General features: G+C 30.4%; 1 long non-coding RNA gene across 1 annotated transcript; it reads left to right on the forward strand.

Annotated features, from left to right (window-relative positions):
* Positions 1–3,412: 3,412 nt before the first annotated feature.
* Positions 3,413–14,520, forward strand: LOC142320964 (uncharacterized). The gene is made up of 4 exons (XR_012755524.1): positions 3,413–3,519; positions 4,464–4,624; positions 6,178–6,314; positions 14,434–14,520. It is a non-coding gene; the product is annotated as an uncharacterized LOC142320964 (long non-coding RNA).
* Positions 14,521–19,297: the final 4,777 nt, after the last annotated feature.

Here is a 19,297-nt window from a genome sequence, read left to right on the forward strand (position 1 = left end):
GTAAAGCCAGTTATTTTTACACGGATTTGAATACTAGATCGTGGATACCGGTGTTCTTTGGTGGTTGGGTTTCAATTAACCACACATCTCAGGAATGGTCGACCTGAGAATGTACAAGACTACACTTCATTTACACTCATACATATCATCCTCATTCATCCTCTGAAGAATTATCTAAACGGTAGTTAAGAGGCTAAACAGGAAAAAGAAAGAAAGTCTGAAGTGAAGTGTATATACCTTCCTTTGAAACAAGCCTGCATAGATATCCTTGTTCTTACTTGATATAAGCTCATCATGGGTGCAGGAGTAAGTCATCAGAGGTCGTGCTAGTACTTGTACATAATCCTGAATCAGTTCACAGTGTCATCTTGTGTCTCTTTCAATATATTTCAGAGTGAGATTTGTTTTGCATCTTATAAAGCCTGTTCATAGGTGAGTTTGAACTCACCAGTTAGTGTAACCCACCAGGTTGTCTACTGGTGAATGCGTTTTCGCAGATCAGTTGATTTCAAAGTTGAGAGTTCCAACAGTCAAATCCTAGTAACGGCTGTTACTTTTATATGGATTTAGTATTCAAAAATTATGTAGGCAGGCCACGTTTGGAATATGTAAAACAAATTGTTAGGGATGTAGGATGTAGAGGGTATACTGAAATGAAACGACTAGCACTAGATAGGGAATCTTGGAGACCTGCAACAAACCAGACAAAAAAAATAGAATACTAGATCATGGATACCGGTGTTCTTTGGTGGTTGGGTTTCAATTAACCACACATCTCAGAAATGGTTGACCTGAGACTGTACAAGACTACACTTCACTTACACTCATACATATCATCCTCATTCATCCTTTGAAGTAATACCTGACAGTGATTCCCGTAGGCTAAACAGGAAAGAAAGGAAAAAAAGGTAATGTATGGTAGTTGTGAGCCCAAGCTGAGATTTTCTTGTAAATTCATGAAGGTTTATATAATTAAATTTTACCACATCCCTAATGTTCATGCCTCAGGAGAGACAATACGTCATTGTGACAAATGAAGAAAGTTCTTCTTCAACTTCAGGTAGGTTTGTTGCTCTTCATGATCAGGAGAGGATGATGAAGATCTGAAGTATGTCTCTTTTGCTTGCCTTCTTTCTCTATCTCTTTGTGGTGGGGTGATTGCAATGAAAGAATAATCTTTTTCAGTAGTTTTCTTGCATGCTGGCTGTTCTGCTTCCCATTGAGTTGCTGAGGAAGGTTGGACCATCTCTTCTGTCTGGATGCTGATATCGATAAGGTATGCTGATGTCTGATACCTTAAGAGGTATTAACAAAAAAAAAACCACACAGGCAAACATACATGCATGTACATACAGTCTTATTTAATTTTTCAATGATAAAACTGTATTCTTTGGTTAGATGGGATCATGAAATGTCAAAATCTGTAAAAACCTTAACATGCAAAATCTGACCCAGTTAGCATACTTTCTTTTATATAGAACACTGTACTGTTAGTCTGTGTAACTGTACAGCTGGGAAATTAATAATATAAACATTATGAGTTTACTTTAAAAACAACAGCAATAGAAAAACATATAAAAGCAGTATAAAAAGAATTTACATTAAAAGCAGCAACAACATTGTGTAGACTTATAAGTTAGACCTACATTTCTGCACAATCCACACAATGGAAATTCATAGGTAAGTCTCAATCCATCAAGCTACAATAACGTTTGCACTTCTAACTAGTACCACCTGTAATTCTTACCTATGGAAAGTAATGGGTACAAATTTTATGTGTGAGCGTATCTGTTGTGAAAAGATACTTGTTCAGGCAGATGGATTCTTAAGTTATTTCTTAAATCTCATCCATTACCGTCTAAATATGATGGCTACATTTTTATATACCCCTAATCTACAAGGGAGTACATTCTATTGTATAAGTGAGAACAGTAAAGATCTGAGTTCAGGCTTTTGTTGTTAAGTACTACAATTGCCTGGATAAGATAATGAAATTTAGTTATGACAATTTTAGTTCATGTTAGAGTTCTTTATACTTTGTGATATCTGGGTAAATAGAGTTGGTGAAACTTAGAATTACTTTAAGTTTTACTTTGGTTTTTCATTTATTAAAAGTTAGGCAGCCTGTTCTGAATTTATCAGAACTTAGGAGAAAATTTTTTTAATTGGATTATTTCACTCAGACAGTCGGGGTTCTAACTTGGTCATACTTCACATACAAAACTGTAGCATGGGAACAATACAAAATCATATTCTTATGTTCAAACTGTGATAATGAAAAGGGGGAGCACCTTCTTGTTGGTTTTCATACAATTTATTCAGTAGGGGGCGTGTTTTAGTGGAAAAATTTGATAGTCAAAAATTAAAGCAGAATTTTAAAAAACATCATTGGGAGATTTTGAACTTTCACATTAACCAAACAGGCCTTGTACTCATTACTTTTTTGTGGTTACTCCTGCTTCTGAAAGTACATTTTAATAAGAATAAAAATGAAAATAAAATTGAAAAAACTTCATAAAATGTAACATTTTTCAAAATTGTACATTTTTGTTGACCGTTTTTACTAAGCAGTTTATAAGAACTGATACCTAAAGAAGCACCTGGTAATTCTGGTGATTATTTATTTGCAAATTATTAATTATAATGTCAAAAGAAATGAAATCAGGGGGTGAATGTAGGTAGAGTGAATTTTTATATGAAACCCAACGATTGGGAAGAAGTAAACTTTTAAACAGGTAAAAAAAGTTTACTCAAATTATTATTTTAGTGTGGAGTGATCTTGCAGTTCATACGTTAACAAACTTAGCTTTTTAAGAGTGTATAATGGTATAAATTACAACTAGTGAAAATAGCTTCTATATTATTTGGTTGATGACCCATAAAGTGGTTCCCAATCAGAAATCTGTTTGGGGACAATTTTACCCATAATGAAGCCATGGTAATTTAAGAAAAGGTAGAAACTTGGTTAACTCAGATAATCTGTGTATTCTGACAACAGAACATCCAATTTCAGTTGTATATCAAACAGTACATACAATTTCTCTTAGATTTTGGTATGTGGATAAACATACATTAGTCTTAGGGAAAATGAAAAAATCTATTAAAAAAAAGGAGTCTTGAAAATGTGACCACTGGGTACAGAGGTTAACTAAATTTTATTATTTCAAATAGTATTTTGTTATATGGTATTTTAATCACGAACCCAAAATTTCATATCCCCTCAAAATTATTATGCCTAGAAAAAGAATTTAAAGTTATCAATATCATTTTAAATTTGTTTAAAGATTTTAATAATTAAGTTAATAATAAGTTTTATAATAGTGATGAATTAATTCACCAGATAAACTTGAAGCTTGCTGCTGGGGAATATGAAAAATGTGGTTTATTATTTTTGTTAACATATTTCTGATTGTAGGTTACAAAAGAACAGCTACAGCTACATGTAAAATGACTTCAGCAATCTCACATTTTTGAATAATTATTACAATCTCTTTAATAATCTTTGTTGGTCTTATATAGGTAAGTTTTATATACTTTCTTTTATCTATTATTTTAACTTTTATATTTTATCAACTTTGTCTGTGGTATTAGTTTTGAGTTTTATTTTGCCTTCTTGGCTTGTTTTAGTAAATTTTTATTATATGATTAATACTACATTTACACCTTGTATAGTTTATTATTTCGGAGTTATTGTACCCTTTTACTAATAATGTACCGGGCGATGATGACGCCCAGGCGTTTTTCGCCCACAAACAACAAAAAAGAAAAAAAAAATTATTGGTCTCAAGTTCTTCATTTCTCATTAATGTTATTATTAACATAATGAGAAAGATAAATTAATTCAGCATTTATTAATCAAACAATCAGGTTGCTAAGGCAACCTGATTGTTTGATTAAACAATCAGATTGCTAAGGCAACCTGATTGTTTAATAATTTATCATGTCTTCAGAAATTGTTGCTTGCATAAATGTTAGTTATTTTATTGCATAAATTTTAAATGCACATAACAAATGGTTCTTAGTAAATTTCTGTTAAAATATCAATTTTTGAATATTTAGTTTTAATTGTTTTAAAATATTATATTATTTGTTTTTTTTATCTTAAATGTATTTGCACAAATTTTTGTATACATGATAATATTTGCAGACATTGTAAATTTTCAGCATCATAAAATGACTAGGAATTTGTGAAAAGAATGAAAGATGTCACATTTGTTAATGAAAAGTTGTTTATTATCTCAATTAGCCTTTCAATGAAGAGTAATTCTGTTTCTAATATTCAAGGTGTTATTACTAAATTCCTGAAGCATTGCATTTAGCAAGCTTTAAACACTAATTTGAAAATGGGTAAAATAATAACTATGAATTAAAAAAGATTTTTAATAAATCTCTAGTAGGTACTTTAAATAATTACTAATTATTTTAATTTGATGTTAATTTGAATTTTTGCTTTGTTTAATTAGAATGATATTTGTGATGAAGATTGTACATTAAAATTGTCATCAAAAGCAAGCACTAGAAATTCTATTACATTAATATGGAATGCAGTGAACAATTTCAAACATAAACCTACTTATAAAGTTCAGCTTAAAGAGCGACTGTGGGGATGGATTACAAAATACTGGTAGGTTAGTTACTATTTTAAAATGTCTTGTTCACTCAACATTGATATTCTAACATTTAGATTGCATTACTGTTTTTTTTTTAAGTTTCAATACTTATGGCTATAAGTAAATACAACTGTCCATAACTGGAGTAAGGCTAATTTATCTGTTGACATTCTAGATTTTTCTATTTGCACAGATAAAAAAAAATATTTGGTATCAACGAAAAAAAAGAGGTATCAATAATTTTATATATTGATGAGTTGGCAGCAAATGTTCAGTTCAGCTTGGCATTTTTCAATTTCTGCAAAATTCCATTCTTTATTTGTATGTCCGAGTTTTAAGCTTGTTTGATGCATAATCATCTAATTGAAGAAGTTTAATCTTATGAAAATAATGGTAAATAAAAATTAAAGAGGACAAGCTGTTCTGCTAGAAAACTTTAAAATATAAGTATAATCTTACTAATTTGTAAGCTGTTAACTAGTATTCCTTGAACTGGAAGTTTTCTAGGACAGAGCTTATAAAATTATTAAAAATTAGTTTGACTGACTATTATAGATTAGAATAACTTCCTTCAATAGAGGAAAAGTTCCTTCTTCAGTGAAGTTAATGATGGTGTTGTTAATGAGTGACTGACTTAAAAAGATTAACAAGTCTGTTAAGCAAGTAGTTAAATGATATATTATAGTGTATGAAGTGTTTGTTTATTTAATATGTTGCTTTTACCAAGTTTATTGCATTGGAGAATTTCATATTGATAAATTGTGTTGAGATTTTAGTTTTATCCGCTAAAATCAAATTTGCAAGTAATGATTAATGTTTCTATATATGTGTCCTAATTTTATGAGGTGTTTTTTAAAAAATTGACTATGCTGGTATGCAATAATTGTTTTTTTTTTGTATTTACATTTGGATCGGATAAACTCTAAGTCACTTAAAGGAAAATTAGAATCACTTTTATTTAATTGCTTGCACCCATTAATGATTTTTCAGACTTTCTGAAATACAACCATTCATGAGGCATTTTGTTTAACAAAATCTCTTTTCCAAAACTACTGCTTTATTGTAAGCTTTATTCCTTTACTGCTTGTAAGCTTTATTCCTTACAATCATCTATTCTGCATCCAAAGAAAAGATGAATAGGCTGGCTTTTTAGAATCAAACAGTATAAAATGTTCTGGTGTATAAAAAAATGCAACGCTTATGGAGTTTTCAACCTGGGACCTTTGGATGAAAATCTGGGATGCTTCCATTCTGCCATGGAGGCTGGCAATTATTTGTATTGCAACTGTATTTTTAGAAAGTTAAAGTTAGTATGTATAAAATATTCAGAATATTGGAATTTTATAATTTCTTTTATTTATCTTTTTCTTAAGTGTATTTATATAGTTATTTTTATTCATTAATTTGGTTTGAATTAACTGGGATCTGCTGTAATGCCATGTGTTGTAATAATTTTGCAGATCTCGAGTTATACTCTTAGTATTATGTACTTATGCTGTTCTGGTTAAGGAAGTACATTTTGTATAAAATATATAAATATAAGTGAATAAATGTTTTTAAATTTTAGGGGTTTTAGAACAGAAGTAGAAATAAAACAATTAGCTCCGCAAGAATGTTATAATTTTAGAGTTGGAATAGTGAAACCAAATGGTAATTCAGAGGCAGATATTATTTGGAGTTCTACTATAAGGGCAATCACTAAAGGTAATGTCATAAATATCTTCATAAGTAATAAATAGCTTGTTTGAAAGTTTTCATTGTCCATAATGTTAACTTTTAACATACAGTAATATGTTTTAAACAAAAGATGTATGAAGATTAGTATAAATTTTGTGAACTTTACAAATTTCTTCTTTTTTTATAAATTTGGTGGTTGGACTGTTCATTTTTTTTGGTTGATTGTTACACAGTTACTTTTCTTTTTTCAAACAAGTGATTAAAATTACAGAATTCTGTGGTGTTTTCTGATTTGAATATTATTTAAATCTGAGCAATTAAACAAAGATAAATTTAAAAAAAGAAAAGAAAGAAGAATAGTATGTTTATTTAAATTCTATATTATTTTCTTAAAGTTGTAATTGCATAGTACAGTTTGGAGAATTTCAACCAGTGATAGAGAAAAATGTTATTCATTCAGGTGTAACAGATGGTAAGCAATATGAGGGGTTTTTAAAGGAAGATCCATTTTGAGATAAAAACAGAACTGAAAAATATGAACAAACTTTATTGTTTACTCATAAAAACTATATTTATTTTTCAATTTGTTATCATTGTGATGTAAGCCACTATTTAATACGAAGAAAAATAAAATAATCACTGGGAGCTAAGTGAGGGTTATAGGGTGAATGAGTGAAGATTTTCTAACAGAAATTTTCCAATTTTTATCCCACGTCATTGGTTTTTTACAGCTCTTCTGAGACTTTTTAACGTTTTGCAGTACTTATCATCATTCACAGTAGTTCTGCAATATCTAAATTTGACAAACAAGGAACCCTTTTTGTCCCAAAACACAGTAGCCACACGCTTCTTTACCAAACGTTCTTTTTTGAACTTCTTCAGTCAAGATGATGAATGCGCCATCACACTGACTGCGTTTTGTCTCGATGTTCAAATGAAAAACTCAGGTTTCAATGGTAACAATGTGATCAAACAGTTCATCACTTTCATTTTCCTGCCGCAAAAATTCATGTGCTGCAACAAAATGTTTTTTATTGTGTGTTTCAGTTAATATCTTCGGCACTTATCTGGTACACAATTTTTTTTCTATTATTACAAGAGTAGGACACCTACCATTTCTTGATGTGAAGATTATGAATAATTATGTATTAATTTAAATAGAATTTACATATGATTTATTTAGACTTCACCATTCATTTCAATAGCATAACCTTCAACTGTACTTAAAAGTGTCCATTCAATATTTCAAGGTTTCCTGTGAAGTAAAAATTTCAGTGTAGTTAGTTAGTTCTTAGATGGCATCACTGAAATGCTATATTGAAATAAAAAATAAATAAAATCTAACCAAATTTAACCTATGCTTGCTAGTCAAGGTTAGCGAGCGAAGCAAGCGTAGGTTAAGTTTGGTTAGATTATATTTATAATTTTATTTTTTTATTTCAATATAGTGTTTCAGTGGTGCCATCTAAGAACCAACTACAACGGTAGATTGCTTACTACACTAATACCAAAATTTCATAGCCTGACATTTGTATTAAGTACATCATAATAAGATCCCAACTGATGTCTTCATGTTCACGTAGAGATTATAGAATCAGATCTCAAATATTCCATGCTATATTTGCTATATATTCTATTACATATCACCAAGACTGGTAATTTTCTATCCAAGGGATGGGTGCCCATAAAATGCATGGGACATGCCAGGGAACTTTCCATGATATCCTGCTGAGACATATATTGGTTATCCTGAGAATTTCTTTGTGTTTTGATATGGGAGACCAGATATTACCATGGGTTACTGAATTTGTGTGAGACCCAAAGATGAATGTATTTTTTGTTGGTTAGGTAAAGTACTATTGGTCCCTTTTCATCACAGAGTCTATCATCACTGGGTTAATGTACTGGATAAACTGGCTGATACTCAGCTTAATAGTGACAATAAATGCAAGGGGGATACAGATTAGTAGAATTTTGCCAAGAGAAAAAGTTATTTATAATCAACATTTGGTTCAAAAACTATAAAAGGAGGATATATATATGTGGGTAAGCTTGCTGTCAGATGATAGATCATATCTTAGTAGATGAAGGATGTGGAAGTATGGTTAAGAAACTCAATGGATTATCCATGCAGATATCAATAGTGATTGAGTGCTATAATGGGATTGAGAATAGCTTTAAAGAAAGTAGAGGAAGCAAAGGTAGTTAAAACATGGATCTTGAAAAGTTGAAGGAATTGGATGAGGAAATAATGGGAGAATATAGCTAAAACAATTAAGAAAAGAAAAAAGGAAAATGAGAACAGTGAGAAGACCTGAATGAGAATAAAAAGATGCTATAGTAAAAACAGCAGAGAAAGAAGTAGGCTATTATGAGGGAAATTGAAACTATGGGAAACAACAGAAATTCTAAAGAAAAATGGAAGAAAGAAGGTGGTATAAGAATAAGACAGCAGAAAATGAAAGAGTGATGTATTGTAGAGTAAACAGTCATTTAAGAAGAGAAATACAAAAAGCTGAGGATCTAGAAAAGAAACGCCACTATGATATGATGTATAGGAAGGTGAAGAGCAGGGATAAATGTAATGTGAGAGAAATTGAGGATAAGGATGGTAAAACTCTACATTGAGGAGAAAGAAGTAAGAGAAAGATGGAAGGAATATGTGAAGGACCTGTATATGACAAGAAAGAAATCTGAGGAACAACATAGAAAAATAATGGAGGGTAGCTGAAGAAGATAAAGACCATCAAATTTAAAAAATGAAGTACAGAAAGCAATTAAAGAAATGAAGAAGAAAATTGACTGGAGTAGATACACGTGCCACAAAATTTTAAAAATGCTTAAATGAGGAAAGAGTAGAAGAAACAGTTAAACTAAGTAACAGGACGTACCATCAGCTCGAAGATTTTGTGAAAATGGTAATGTTACCAGTTAAAAAAACAAAAAAAAACAGGCACCAGAAAATATTAAAAACACAGAACGTTAAGTTTACTGCTAAAATATTTTTAAGAGTCCTGAACTGGAGATTGCTAAGAATAATGGAAGAGAATGCAGGAGAGGAATAGTTTGGCTTCAGGAAATGGAAAGGAGCCAGAAATGTCTTCAGCCTACTAAGAATGATGAAAAAGAAAAAACTAAGATGAAAAAGATTAGATAGAGGAAGAAGAATGAGTCTCTGTTTCATAGATTTAAAGAAGGCAATTGATGGAGTCAAACGGGATAAAATGGAGATTAAAGAGAAAAAATAGAATGGTAAAACAGAAGGTTAATTAAAGAATTATATGAAGCAAGGAGCAGCAACGAAAGTATGTAAAAATGACTAACTGGGAGGGTCTAGGTCTAGCTGTTGAACAAGGACGGATGCTGCCTCTCACCTATACCAACATTTACATTGAAGATATGATAAAGAATATAATATAATAGAAGAGAGAAGACAGATTAAGTAGAGGAGAATGACAAATAAGATGCATAAGGTCTGTTGATGATGTGATAATTCTAACTGATGGCACTCGCTTTTCAAAGCTTATTAACAGCCCTGGAGGAAATAATGAAAGAGTATGGAATGAAAATAATGTAGGAAAAACTAAAGTAATGGAAGTAAATAACAGAGGATTTAATGGTAGAGGATGGATAAAGTAAGTAGCAAAAAAGTAATGAACAGGATTAAAGAAGAAAAAGCACATACATGGGAAATACACAAAAGATTAGTAATCTGATTAGGGGAAGTGGAATCTTGACAAGTGCATTGGAAGAGTCAGTAGAAGAAGCAAGAAAGCTAGGAAGAAGAAAGATGATGTTAGTAGAAGTGGTGATGATTGAAAACTACAAGGGGATGAAGGAGAAGGCTTGGGACAGAAATGGATGGAATCAGCAGTGGTGTAAGGGATCTATTATCAGGCAGAACACAGATGATGTTAATAATAATTAAGTAATAAATAAGGTGCTGTATTTTTAGGATTAGTTTTAATTCAACCTTAGATTCACTTTACACTTGGTACTTTATCACCAAGATGGGGTTTGAAAAAGGGGATTTGGAAAATCAAAATTCAATAAAATTGTGATTTAAAATGTTTAGCAAAAAATTCAATGAATAAAGTTATTTTTCTGAAATAACTGTTCTTATCATTTTTGTAAATGGAGCAGTATGTTAGGCTACTTTAAAGTATAGGTTGTGGAATGATAGTGAAACCACTATAATTAAGATAAATTAACTTATGTGTAATTAAGTTTTGCTATTTTAGTAGATTTGACTAAATACAGTTTAAGTGATACTTACTAAAACAAATAATATTTTCAGTTACATTATGAAACTAACATTACAGTTAGCTATGGTTAGTTTTTGTTCATGCAACTGTCTTAAAATGAAGTATTTTTAAAGGTATTCTTAATTTTTTATAATTCCAAAGAAGTATGAATTTTTTTAATATTTTTTTGAACAGGAAAATTTTGTTAAAATAATTTGTTTAATGCATACAGTAAGTTAATTAATATATATAAACTATTTAATTTTTGTAAAATAAACATTTCTAATTTTTATAAATTTTTAATTGTTAATATTACTGTGCATTATAACAACAAAAATGCTTAATGCAGTATTTTGAAATGTTTTCAAACATTTCTCTAAACATCTCAAGAGAAATATGCTGACAGAACTCATGGAACTTGAGATAACAATAACATTTATTGTGGTTTCATAATCATTTGATTTGATCCAGGTTCACAGTAATGTTTACTGAAAGTAATAAACTTTAAATGTCAATTAAAAAAAAAATTTCCTGAGATGGTATTTTTTTAATGAAAGGGCTGCATCACTCTGCCAATTGCTCAGAGGTTTTATTTAAGATGATCTTTCTTACCACCCTTTTTGTTTCCTCATCCTTTGCATTTTTCCTTGGCTGGTAACATGGAAATTAATTCAGTTGCTGCTGTATCTCTGCCTATAGCCCAGAGCTAAAGATTGGCACTATTTGAAAGCCAAATGAAAGAAGGAGGAGGGTTGCTGTGTTCTTAGTGGTATTATTTGGGGATAATTCTGCTTGTGCCTTTTCTAGGGCCCAATTAATAGCTAAAATGTATATAAACTAAAGTTAGCTTCCCTATTCTTCTTACAGAATAAATCTAGATTAAAAAGTATAAAAATGTAATATATTAGGTCTATATGTTCTACTAGCTTATGCATTATGTCAGGTAATGAAAGTTATTTGACAGTTTTAAATAAGATGAAATGAATGCCAATATAAGATCCACTGATAAGATAAGCCTTTTATTATGTTAAGTGTTAGATTATAAATTTATTTTGGGTGTCTAGGATTGTAGATGGTGGTGTGTGTTTCTTAGTTAGGCATATCACAGCACATACCTTCTTCATTTTACTTGACAGTTTATCTATACTTTCCAGCTCAGTAATTAGTATCCTCATCAGTCAGCTGTTTGAATTCCCAGTAGGGCTGACTCGAACTACCTGCTTATGTTTTTCATATTTTGGAAGATTCCTTGTGCCTTCTTAAAATACCTTCTTCTATCTGCATAATTCTGCTTCTTTTATCAGCCAGCACCAGTAAACAATGAAATAATAGCTACAAGAACTCAAATTCCTAACCAGTTATTACTAAATAATGCAAGCTATTGTATTATGGTAATAATGTGTAAAGGTTGTCTGTTAAAAACCAAGGATCATTTAAATAAATTAATATCAGCTAGTTAATATTACACTGATAAACATAAGTTTTGTTTCTTATCATGTGAGATACATGAAACCACTCTGTTTTTAATGTTGAAAATGAGTCTTGAAGTCAGAATTTTTACATTACTTTATGTTTTTAAAAATTCCAAAATTTAAATTTTGAAAATTGTTGATGTTATATGATGCATGATTATACTCGTATGCTTATTGTTTTACAAGATTTACTTTATATTTGTATGCTCAGTATATATTTTTAATTCTATTAATAAGCTGCTAACTATGAAACTATAACATAAATCATTACATTAAACTATATTATGTCATCATACTTCTCTTTTAAAGCATACCTGAACAACATTCATCATGTCTGTACAATTCAAAACAATCTAAAACTTGTTGGCTTTGTTAGCTAACTGCTTTTATTAATATAATCTCTTCCATCATTGTGATAACTTTATTAAGTGAATGATCAGTGAAGTCTCATAATGCCTTTTAAATGTGTAAATGATTCAAACAGTTATTATTAAGTTTGTGGTAAGTTAAATATAAAATAGCATAAGAAAAATATTTATTACACCTTTAGCTAAAAAAGCTTGTAAATTGTACTTTGACTGTAAAATTGGTGATCAGGAAAAGACATGGGCTCATCATATAATTTATGGTAACTGTGGAGTCAACTTAACAGACTGGCTAAAAGGCATATGAAAAAAGGGTCTTGCCATTTGGTGTCTCTAAGGTTTGGCATGAACTAAAAGATCATTTAATCAATTGTAATTTCTAACTATTGTGTCTGGAATTTCTAAGAAGTCTAAAGACACTATTCTATCTTTCATTGCCATCTGCACTCAGAACTGTACCTAACATTGAATCTATTACACTTCCCAAGGTTCCTGAAAACTTATTTCATGTGAACAGTAATGAAGAAGCGGACATTGTGGAAGATGACTATCATATTTAAATTCAGACTTTAAATTACAATCCCATTGAGCCACATCTTATAGCACAAGGTGAGCAAACTGATTTGGTAAGAGATTTAAACTTTGGAACGTTTAACTCAAGATTGCAAGGTTAGAATTTACTTAAAAAAATATAAAAGTCTCAGGCTATCAAAGGCAACAGAAAAATTTTTCTCAATATTTGCTGAAGAGAATTACTTAGAGAAAATTACTTAGTTTACTTTATAAATATTGATAAGCTTGTGTTACAGTTAGGGCAAGTTCACGAACCTGAGGAATGGCACCTTTTCATTGATTCCTACAAGTACAGCTTAAAAAAGTGGTTTATAATAATAGTAATCCTTTTTTTTCTATCTGTGATGGAATTAATAAGAAAGAAACCTATGATGTTATGAAAACTGTTATAGAAAAAGTTAATTATAAAAAGCACAGTTAGAACGTGTGTGGGGATTTAAAAGTAATAGCTCTTTTGTTAGGCAAAAATGTGAGAATCTAACTCCTGGTGAAAAAAAAAAAAACATTATTAATATGCCTCTAGTAGTTAAAAGAATATTATTTTACCATCCCTTCAAACAAACTGGGATTAGTAAAAATATTTTGTAAAAGCTATGAAGCACAGTCAAGGATTCTTGTATATAAGGCAGAAATTCACAAATGTAAGAGAAGCAAAAATTGAAGAGAGGATTTTTATTGGGCTACAAATAAAGGACTGATCAGAGGTGAAATGTTACTCTACTTTACTTATTCACTGCTTGCTTGCTCTGCTTTGTTCGAACTCACTGCTTTGACAGTAGATATTTCAGTGTCGGAAAGTGGTTACAAAGGCAACTGGAGTATTAATATAGATGCTGTTGGACTTTAATTTGAGATGTACCTGAGGCTACCTATAAAAGGACGCATATGCTAAGAAGTTTTAATGTAAGTTTATGACATCCCGTAATATCAGTTATATTAATTTTTATAGACCTTTAATATGTCAATTCTATTAAACTAAGGGTGATAGAAAAATTGTATTTACAAATCTGAATTCTAAAAAAAAACCAACGTAGAGAAAGATCACTTACTAAAATATTAAAAAAGTTTTATTTTATATATCAATTTAATGTTTTTTTATATGTACATTTATTGTTTTTTAATTGATAAATTATTATCTTTTAAATAAAACGATTTGTATTGCATCAATGTACAAGCTTCAAGCTTATATGATGAATTAATTATTAACTCAAAACAAAAATATATAAATATTTCTTATCAGTTACAGTAATTCTTGAAATTTCTATTTATTAGAAGATTTTAATTAGAAAAGTAAATTCCTTTTAATTTAAAAATCAATTAAATAACAACAAATGTTCTCTTTCATTCTTAATTTAACAACATTTAAAGTAATGGAAATATTGATACATAAGATATTAATATGATAAACATAACTTTCACAGAATTTAGTAGAATACTTAACATGTTACTGAATTAGATTATGAAATTTCTTATTATATATTTTACTTTTTAGATGAACACATTTCTGCTCTCAGTTTGCATAGGGCGATTCTGTATGGAAATATGAGTTTAGCTAAAAAGTTTTTGTCTCTGAGGTATGATATTAAATTGTTTAAAATTTCTTATGTTAACTTTCTTGTTTTAATAGAAGCTGCATGCTTACAATTAACAGAAATAAATCAAGTTATTCTAACAATTCTTGTGGATATTTTGCATTTATTTGTTTTGAACTATTTAATTTTATTTAAAATATAACTGTTAACTGAGAAAATAAGTGAATCTAATAACTTGCAGTACTTTTCATAATTCACAGAATCTTTACTGTGAATATTGTACTGAGTATATATTTGCAGCACAATTGTGCTGCAAATTGTAAATTCTTTGATATATGAGAAAGAATCCTTATATTTCAGTGGCCATTTTTAAATTACTGATGTGATTTTTACAGCAATTTATTTAAAATAAAATGAAAAGTTTTTTTTATAGTTTTATTCACTTGATCATTTTTAATATTACTAATGAAAAAAGAACTCCCTCCCTCTCTCTCTCTCTCTCTCTCTCTCTCTCTCTCTCCCTCTCTCTCTCTCTCTCCCTCTCTCTCTCTCCCTTTATTTAAAGAACAGAAATAATGTATATGAAATAATTTTCATCATTATTACCTCCTAAATTGTTTTTTTGATTTTCTTATTTTATTTTTGTAGCAGTGTACATATTATTGTTTTATACATTTATTATTTTCATATATTAATATATGTACTTTAACCATTTTTATTATGCCTTTTTTTAAAGAAGTTTTGTATTTTGTGTCACTGTTTTGATTATGATTTTATCCTTGAATTATCCAAGAAAAATTATTTATTAACATGTAGAAAAATTTTTTAAGTAATTTATTACTTTTATGAAATGTAAATCTGTTTTGGCAAAATTTTATTGGCATAACAAATATGTAAACTATAATAAATAGATCAAGTCTTTATGTTCTAAGAACTGAAATGCTTCAATTTGAAAGCTCTATTCATGTACTGAATTCAATGGTTCATCTATTAATACTGATAATAATAGTTATGTTATGAAATAAACGTTTTACTTAACAGAAATATAAACTACATTAAAAAATGTTACCAAAAAATAAAAAAAATGAGTTGTTTAAATTCTTCTCTTTCTGGCTGGGTAAGGTGGTGAACAATAATTACAAAGCTTGCAAGTTCTTTGGCAATGAGAGTGATAAATACAATTTATTAATTTGTGTTTTAATATACAATTAATAGTCTGCTGCTGCTAAAACTATTACTACTACTAGTATTTTTTTGCTATTAAAACAAGTAATAATATTTATAATAATAATAATAATAGTGTAAATATTTATATTTTATGTATTTGTTTTACTCTTTTTATTACTCCTGCAGGGATGTTAGTATCCTGTCTTTTTCCCAAATCCACTACCAACATTTCTTTTCTATAGCTACTATATATGTCATATCAATAAGGATAAGTGCTACATTACTTTATTATTGAGTTATTTTATTAACACAATAAACCCTTATTAACAATTCACAATTATTTTTTTAATTATGAGTACAATACAGCCCATTTAACTGCAGTCTCATTCTTTAATTTCAACTTTTAGAAATCAGTACCAGATTATAAACAAACTAACAATTTATAAACTTCTTCATTTATTGTAAACTTCAAAAAGTCAGAATTCAAATGTATTAGTTTTTAATGCAGTGTTTTTGAAGTTTATTTTATTATTTTCTAATTTTTTTTTGGATAGGCCCATAAAAAATACTAATTTTATGGGGAAAAACACTTGCAAAAACCAAAGGTGAGGATTTTTGTTTGTCTTCAGTCATTTGACTGGTTTGATGCAGCTCTCCAAGATTCTCTATCTAGTGCTAGTCGTTTCATTTTGGTATACCCTACAACCTACATCCTAACAATTTTTTTTACATACTCCAAACGTTGCCTGCCTGCACAATTTTTTCCTTCTACCTGTCCCTCCAGTATTAAAGTGACTATTCCAGGATGCCTTAATATGTGGCCTATAAGTCTGTCTCTGCTTTTAACTATATTTTTCCAAGCGCTTCTTCTTCATCTATTTGCTGCAACACCTCTTCATTTGTCACTTTATCTACCCATCTGATTTTTAACATTCTCATGTAGCACCACATTTCAAAAGCTTCTAATCTTTTCTACTCAGGTACTCTGATCATCCAAGTTTCACTTCCATATAAAGCTACACTCCAAACATATACTTTCAAAAATCTTTTCCTGATATTTAAATTAAATTTAAACGATTATAACAATTTAACAAATTATAATTTAAACAAATTATATTTCTGACTGAAGGCTCGTTTTGCCTGTGCTATTCGGATTTTATATCGCTTCGTCCAACTTTAGTAATTCTACTTCCCAAATAAGAAAATTCTTCTACCTCCATAATCTTTTCTCCTCCTATTTTCATATTCAGTGGTCCATGTTTGTTATTTCTACTACATTTCATTACTTTTGTTTTGCTCTTGTTTATTTTCATGCGGTAGTTCTTGCGTAGGACTTCATCCTTGCCATTCATTGTTTCTTCTAAATCCTTTTTACTTTCAACTAGAATTACTATATCATCAGCAAATTGTAGCATCTTTATCTTTTCACCTTGTACTGTTACTCCGGATCTAAATTGTTCTTTAACATCATTAACTGCTAGTTCTATGTAAAGATTAAAAAGTAACGAGGATAGGGAACATCCTTGCCAGACTCCCTTTCTTATTACGGCTTCTTTTTTATGTTCTTCAATTATTACTGTTGCTGTTTGGTTCCTGTAAATGTTAGCAATTGTTCTTCTATCTCTGTAATTGAACCCCAATTTTTGTAAAATGCTGAATATTTTATTCCAGTCTACGTTATTGAATGCCTTTTCTAAGTCTATAAATGCTAACTATGTTGATTTGTTTTTCTTTAATTTTCTTTCTACTATTAATCTGAGCACTAAAATTGCTTCCCTTGTCCCTATACTCTTCCTGAAACCAAACTTGTCTTCTAACACTTCCTCTACTCTCTTCTCAATTCTTCTGTACAGAATTCTAGTTAAAATTTTTGCTGCATGGATAGTTAAGTTGATTGTTCTGTATTCTTCACATTTATCTACTTCTGCTTTCTTTGGTATCATTACTATAACACTTTTTGAAGTTGGAACTTCCCCTTTTTCATAAATATTACACACCAGTTTTGTATAATCTATCGCTTCCTCATTTGCACTGTGCAGTAATTCTACAGGTATTCCATTTATTCCAGGAGCCTTTCTGCCATTCAAATCTTAAATTCAGATCTCAGTATTGTTTCTCCCATTTCATTATCTTCGACTTCCTCTTCTTCCTCTATAACACCATTTTCTAATTCATTTCCTCTGTATAACTCTTCAATATATTCCACCCACCTATCGACTTTGCCTTTTGTATTATATATCGGTGTACCATCTTTGTTTAACACATTATTAGATTTTAATTTATGTACCCCAAAATTTTCCTTAACTTTCCTGTATACTTCGTCTATTTTACCAATGCTCATTTCTCTTTTCACTTCTGAAGACTTTTCTTTAATCCACTCTTCTTTTGCTAGTTTGCACTTCCTGTTTATAGTATTTCTTAATTTTCGATAGTTCCTTTTACTTTCTTCATCACTAGCATTCTTATACGAGGTGCGACAATAAAGTAATGAAACTGAAGTGAAAAAAATGTTGCTTACCGTTTTAGTCATGTTTAGTGCTGTCTCCTTCAAAGTAGTTCCCCTCTGATTGCACACACTTATTCCAGCACTTCTGCCATCGATGGTAACATTTCTGAGTTCTGGAACTCATCTTCTGTAACATCCTCCAAGACCCTCGTCACAGCTTTTTGGACATCTTGTGTTGTTTGAAGATGGTGTCCCTTGACCGCCATTTTGACTCTTGGAAATAGAAAAAAGTCGCACGGAGTGATATCTGGTGAATAAGGTGGCTGTGGTAGTACTGAAATTTGTTTTGAGGTTAAAAATTGCTGTTCTGACAGAGCAGTATGGGATGACGCATTATCGTAATGCAGAATCCAATTTTCAGCATGTTGGCACGAACATGAAGAACTCGTTTACGAAGTCTTTCTAAAATTTCTTTGTACAAATATTGGTTAACTGTTTGTGCAGGAGGCACCCACTCTTTATGAACAATTCCCTTGGAATTGAAGAAGCACACAAGCATGCATTTCACTTTTGACTTTCATACGCGAGCTTTTTTTGGTCTGGGTGCCTTTGAGCACCTTTGAACACCATTGCGAACTTTGGCGTTTTGTCTCTGGATCGTACTGAAAAACCAACCTTCATCACTAGTGATAACACGGCTCAACAAATCTGTATTGATTTCCGTTTGCTCTAACAGATCGGCTGCCACATTTTTCCGTATTTCTCGCTGTTGTTTTGTGAGATTTTTGGGGACCATTTTTGCACTAATCTTTCTCATACCAAGATCTTCAGTTAATATTAGACTAACCGTTTCTTGATTGATGTTGAGTTCTTCTGCAATCATTTTCACGGATAATCTTCGATCAGATCCTACGATTTCACGCACCCTGGTCAAGTTGACATCTGTCCGTGAGGTTGATGGTCGTCCACTGCGGTCTTCATCTTCAACATTCGTTCTGCCTTCACTAAAAATTTTATGCTACCGAAAAACTTGAGCTCTTGACATAACTTCCTCTCCAAAAGCCTTCTGAAGCTTACCATAAGTTGTCGTTGCGTTTTCACCCGATTTAACGCAAAAAGAAATGGCATACCGTTGCGCAATATTTTGCGGTTTCATTTCTATGACGAGAGACACAAACACGTGTTCACTTATTACAGCACAACTCACGACT

The sequence above is a fragment of the Lycorma delicatula genome, chromosome 3, assembly GCF_047948215.1.
Source record: "Lycorma delicatula isolate Av1 chromosome 3, ASM4794821v1, whole genome shotgun sequence".
Lineage (NCBI taxonomy): Eukaryota > Metazoa > Arthropoda > Insecta > Hemiptera > Fulgoridae > Lycorma > Lycorma delicatula.